Source organism: Eptesicus fuscus, chromosome 17 (genome assembly GCF_027574615.1).
Source record: "Eptesicus fuscus isolate TK198812 chromosome 17, DD_ASM_mEF_20220401, whole genome shotgun sequence".
Classification (NCBI taxonomy): Eukaryota; Metazoa; Chordata; class Mammalia; order Chiroptera; family Vespertilionidae; genus Eptesicus; species Eptesicus fuscus.
This window is the reverse complement of record NC_072489.1, coordinates 51,378,875-51,384,874: the sequence shown is the minus strand read 5'-3', so window position 1 is coordinate 51,384,874 and position 6,000 is coordinate 51,378,875.

Here is a 6,000-nt window from a genome sequence, read left to right as displayed (position 1 = left end):
CAGTACCATAAAAGGAAAAAATGGGGGGGAGTATAAAGATAGGTGGAAAAGAAAAAAATAAAACTGTCAGTATTTGCAGATAATATAATTGTGTGGGTAGAAACATCCAAAAGAAGCTATAACTAATCTATTAGAATTCATACTCAAATTCAGCAAAACTCTTGGGTAAACGGTCATATACAGAAATCAAGTACAATAATACATGCTAGCAACAATCAATTAGAACATAAAAATGTTTAAATACTACTTATGATCATTTCAAAACTCATTCAATATCTAGGAATAAATTTAATGAAAGATGAGCAAAACCTCTACACATAAAACTATAAAACATTTGTTATGAGCTGAATTGCATACCTGCTCCCCACCCCACAGTTCATAGGTTGTAGTCCTAACTCCCTGTTGCTCAAATTGTGACTGTATATGGACATAGGATCTTTAAAGAGGTAAAGTAAAAGGACGGCATAAGGGTGGGCCCTAATCCTATATGCCTCTGTCCTTATCAGAAATTTGGATACCAACACACACAGGAAAGACCATGGGAGGACACAGCATGAAGGTGTCCAACTGCAAGCCACGGAGAGAGGTCTCAGAAGAAACCAAAACTGCCAACATCTTGATCTTAGACTTCTAGCCTCCAGAACTGTGAGATAATAAATTTCTGTGTTGAAGCCATCCCATTTGTGTATTTTATTATGGCAGCCCCACCAAATTAATATTACATTGTTGAGGGGAGTTAGGAATACTTAGATAAATGGAAGGGTAGACCATGTTCATGGATTAGAAGACTCAATATTGTTAAGATATCAATTCTCCCTGAATTGTACACCAGCTTCATCACAATCATATTGACAAGTCCAGCAGGTTGTGTGTTTGTGTCTGTGTGTGTGGAAATGGACAAGCTAATTCTAACATTTATATGGAGATGCAAAGGGCCAAGAAAGTCATGATAGTCTTGATAGAGAACAAAACTGAAGGACTTATATGACAGATAGCAAGACTTATTACACAGATAGAGTAATTAAAGGAGTGTGGTATTAGCACCAAGGTAGGAAAAGATCAATGGAATAGAGTGTCAAAAATAGATACACAACTGTACTGTCATTTGAATTATGCTAGACCAAACACATGACCACATAGGCAAAAATGAATTTTGACCCCTGTCTCATATTGGGACAGTGTAGGTAGGAACTTGGGCCCAGGAATGGAAAAATACCAGGTAGCCAGGAAGTCAAGTTAAGACCAGGTGTCCAGAAGGATAAGCTACCACAGAATATCACCACCCCTCTACTCCCTGCTCAAAAAAAAAAAAAAAAAAAAGCAGAATTTTATCTCCCTTCTAACCACTTGCTTTTCCTACCCGGACGTGGAAAATTCCACAAGCACACCATTTTCACAAAGCCTGTCTTTTCATGCAAGCCCACCTTGTCCCCAGTTCATAAAGGCAGCCAAGCAGAGCCAGCCCCCAAGCCAGTTCAGAGGACCTTCCCTTCCTCTGTGCTGCCTCCCTTGTGCTCGAGCATAAGCTTAATAAAAGCTGTCTGGAAATTTCTCTGAAATTTCCTCGCAATTTTCATCTTGGGGAACCCAAGAACTCCAACACTCAATTCAACACTCAACCTCATACACCAAAATCAATGCCGGGTGGATCACAGACCTACATATGAAAGGTAGAACAATATCGCTTCTAGAAGGAGAATGTGCTCATAAATCTGGAGTGATGAAATATGTAAGTGAGATTTAAATGCATTGACCACAAAAGATTGATCAGTTAGACGTGATTAAAAGGAAAAACTTTTGCACATCAGAAGACACTCTTTAAAAATAAGTTTCATTCACTCATTCACGGTATCCGTTGAGCACTTACTAGGTATTAGACTGTTCTTGGTTCTGTGGATAGAGTGGGAGGCAAAGTGGGCTTGGCAGGCTTTTCTGTAAAAAGCCGGATAGTAAATATCTTAGGCTTTATGGGCCACAAACAGTCTCTGTTGAAAATCATTCTTCTTTTGCGATTCGTTAAAAATGTAAAATTGTTCCTAACTCACGGCCCTACAAAAACAGCCCGGTCTGGCCTGTAGGCTATAGTTTGACAACCCCTGGTCCAGAGAGAAGGGAAGGTTGACAATAAACAGGAAGACAAATAAATAAGCACATGACTTCACATGTGTGTGTGATATACGTCAGGCAGTGTTATGAACGTGGTAAAGGGGTGCTCTGATAAAGAAGAAGAGGGCCAGTAAGGAAGGTGTGGGTTAGGTTATCAGTGCTCATTCACAGCTGTGTGCTTCTCAACATCTCTCAGCCCCTCTGTAGTTAGGCTGGCCTTGCTACTGAGTTCTACGCAATGGGCTACGGGCAGAAGTGACGTTGGTCGCTTCCATGTCTATAAGATGGCCTGCTGGCCTTCCGTTCTCTCCCTTGGCCATGGGGCTGGAAGGCGTCTCCGAGCTGGCTGAGAAGTAAACTTGGTTAAGCTATTGATATTTCGGGTCTGTTTTTAATAGCAGCATAGTCTGGCCCAGTGATTTTCAACTGGTGTGCCACAAGAATTTTTAAAACGTGCAATACCTGACTATTTACTCAGGGGCACTGACCTCTTTCCCCTTAGATAATCCGATAAATAAATAGAAAAAGACAACAGCCAACACAGCAATAGCTATCAGGTGCGAATGAATAAAATATTTTTTTTTGTCAGATCGGCAAAAAATATATTTTTTGGTGTGCCGCAGAATATTAGTAATTAGTTTACGTGTGCCATGAGATGAAAAAGGTTGAAAATCTCTGTCTAGCCTATTCTCACCAATCCGGGAGACTTCCTTTAAGCTGAAATATAATGAGGGCAAAGCAATAGATTCTATATCATTCCATTCTATATTTTTAAAATGCTGATCTTGGTCCATTAAATAAATTTCCTAACTTACCAACTTAAGAAACCTACCTAATATGTATGTACAATATTGGAATACACATTACTTCTAATTTCCTTCCAATTCTAGGGTTCTACAACTTCTGCTGAGTCCAAAATAGCTCAATCCATGTAATTATCAGCCGCCTTTCTGGTTAAGGCGAGCACAGAAACCAGCATGAGAAAAACCTGCGCACAGACAGAGAGAGAACACCTGGTCTCTTAGCAAAGGCCTCGAATCACATTAGCTCCACCGTTCGCCTCCCTCCAGCTCCTCAGATGGCCTGCGTTTTCAGCTACGCAGGCTCCCAAGCCAGGCTGCCTGGGTTCAAACCCTGGGCTCAGTGCTCCCCACCTACGCGCCTCCCTAAGCGTGACTTTCTACATTTATAAAATGAACATAAAAGCACTTCTGACCCCCAGGAGGATTACATGAGAAGCACAGGTGGAGTTTTTAGCACATCCTCCTGTCATTGTGCTGATGGAAAGTCGCTTCCCAGGTGAGCAGCTTGCCCAAGCCTCCGGAATGGTGGTGGCCCATTTCCTTAAAGGCTCCAGCCTGAAGGATGGTGTAGGACTGAGCTCGGCGGGGGGGAAAACAGAGACCAAGCTGACCTCCTCCCCAACCCTTGTGTCTGTGCCGAGCAAAGTCCCTGATGCAGATGTGTCCGAGAAATCGCTGTTGAATGAATGCATGAGTAATCAACCAATCAACCAGTCAATCAACGTGCCTACTCAGAGCTCCTATCAAGTGTCCTCGCAAACTGCCAACTTCAGGAAGCCACACGTTCCAGGGCCAGAGTTCACCCGCACAGCGCACAGGCATGCCAGGACCTGCCGGCCGCGGCCATCACCACGTGCCGGGAAGGCTGGGCCTGATCTGAAGTGAGAGCTGAGGAAGCCGACACCAGATGGGGCCCCTTTAGAAAATCAAACCTAAGGGCCTGCTTATTAGTAATTCCCGCTCGCAAGAGACGTTTAGGCTCTTCCTTCGTTTCTTTCCCAAGGGCCTTAATTAAGAACACATTTATGTACCACAAAAAAGCACCCCAGCCAGAGCTGCAGCTCCCCAAAAGGTGGAAGAAACTGTCACAGGGCCATGAAGTTTCAGGTAAGATGAATGACTGTAGATGAGTCCAGCATCCCGGGCCAGGGTCCCCTGACAATGAGGATGTGTCTAGATCTCGGTGATTCTCTAACCCGAGTTTCAAGAGCCGGACTAGCAGAATCCCAAAGAGAAACGAGGAAAACAAGCAGTTGTGACGAGCCTTCTGCTTTTATAACAATAAACACTTTTAGTATTTGCTCTTCCAGGTCTCTGCATTCTAGCCCTCCTAAGAATCCCAGAACAAGGACTCGGTCGCCACTTGCTAGCTGAAGACAGAGGCTCAGAGGGATGAAGGAATCGCCCAAGGACACACAGTGAGGGTGTTGGACAGAGGATTCTCCAAGCTCAGGTGCACTGCCTTCCTCCCAGGTGCTTCCTCTCATCAAATCCTGGATCGCATGAAAGGTCCTCCTGACCCTGTAGGCATCCAAATCACAAGAATACAAGTGCGCCTGCTATTATCTGAAATGCAAAACCGCCTACTATAGTCATCACTTTCGCACAGCCTTCTCCAAAACCACCCACCAACGGCCCATTCTGGAGGGTCCTGTGCCAAGACTGCACCTGTCCCAGAATCGGCAAACGCTTCTATCGTGGGCTGAAAGGCGGCTCCCTAAAATACATGCCCACATCCTAATCCTAGAACCGGTATTATTACAAATGGCAAAACATGTGATTAAGTCAATGACCTTGAGATAGTGGCTTGTCCGTGGTCTTCTAGGTGGGCTGCAAATACAATCACACGTATCCTTAGGAGAGGGACTTTGGGGACAGACACAGAGAAGGCAGTGATATGAAATTAGAGGTACAGATTTGAGAGATTTGGCTAAAAGAGGAGGCACACCCAGGATTACAGGCAGACACCAGAAACTAGAAGAGACATGGAACAGATGAGGTTCTAGAACGTCTGGAGGGAGGACGCACCTGCTTCCGGGCTTTGGCCTCCAGAGCTGTGACAGCTGCTGATGGAAGCCAGCCAGTTTGTGTTAATTTGTTACAGCAGCCACAAGAAACTAATGCTCTCTCTGAATAGGCAAACTGACTTGGCCAGGCCCCATCACGTGGCAGTAATGTGTGGTTCAGAGGCTGAGAGTTACGAGCTCCTACATGTTGTCTTGGGGTTTCTCAGTACCCCAAACCCCACAGACCCATTTTTCATGGGTGCAACAGGGAGCTGCTCAGTTTAAAACAAACTCCTGAAGCTTTAGAAACCACGCTGATGGACACAGGGGTGCTGAAGGGCAAGGGCTTGGGCTGCCATTTGGGAGACTGGAACCTGGTCTGCCAACAATGAGACGAACTGGGGGGCGGGGGGGGAGGTGGGGAATCCATATTAGGGTTAAAGAAGATCCCTAAGGTATATATCGGATGTTGGCGGGAGGGCAGAAAGCATGTGACTAGGCGGTTTACTAATTTGACTTTTACAGAGATCTGCATGCCGGCTGTTAGCAGAGGGACCAACCCAACTCCCACCTGAGCTTTTTTTTTTTTTGGGGGGGGGGGGGCCGGGGCTGAGGCTTGGTAACAAGGTTACTGAGTTACATTCCAGCATGGCTGAAAGGATTATGGAAGTGACTGACACCTTGGAAGTCCTGAGAACACAAAATTTGAAAGCATTATGGGTCATTTCCATTCCCCTCTTCCCACAATACAGGTGCCGAGTTGGCCAACTTTGTTCATTCCTTCCTCCAACAAATATATATGGAGCACCCCCTGTGCGCACGGCTCTGAACCAGGACCCCAGTACAGGGCAGTGAACACAGAAGCCACAGCCGTCCTGGAGGGCTCTCTGAGCAACGGTTCCCACCCACAAGCACTTTTGTCCCCCAGGGGCCACCCGGCAATGTCTAGACATTTCTGGTTGTCATGACTAGTGCGGGAGGAGGGCATCTAGTGGGGAGAGGCCAGGGATGCTAACACCCTACAATGCATGGACAGGCCCCCACCACTAAGAATTTTGTGCGCAAAATGCCAACAGCACGGAGTG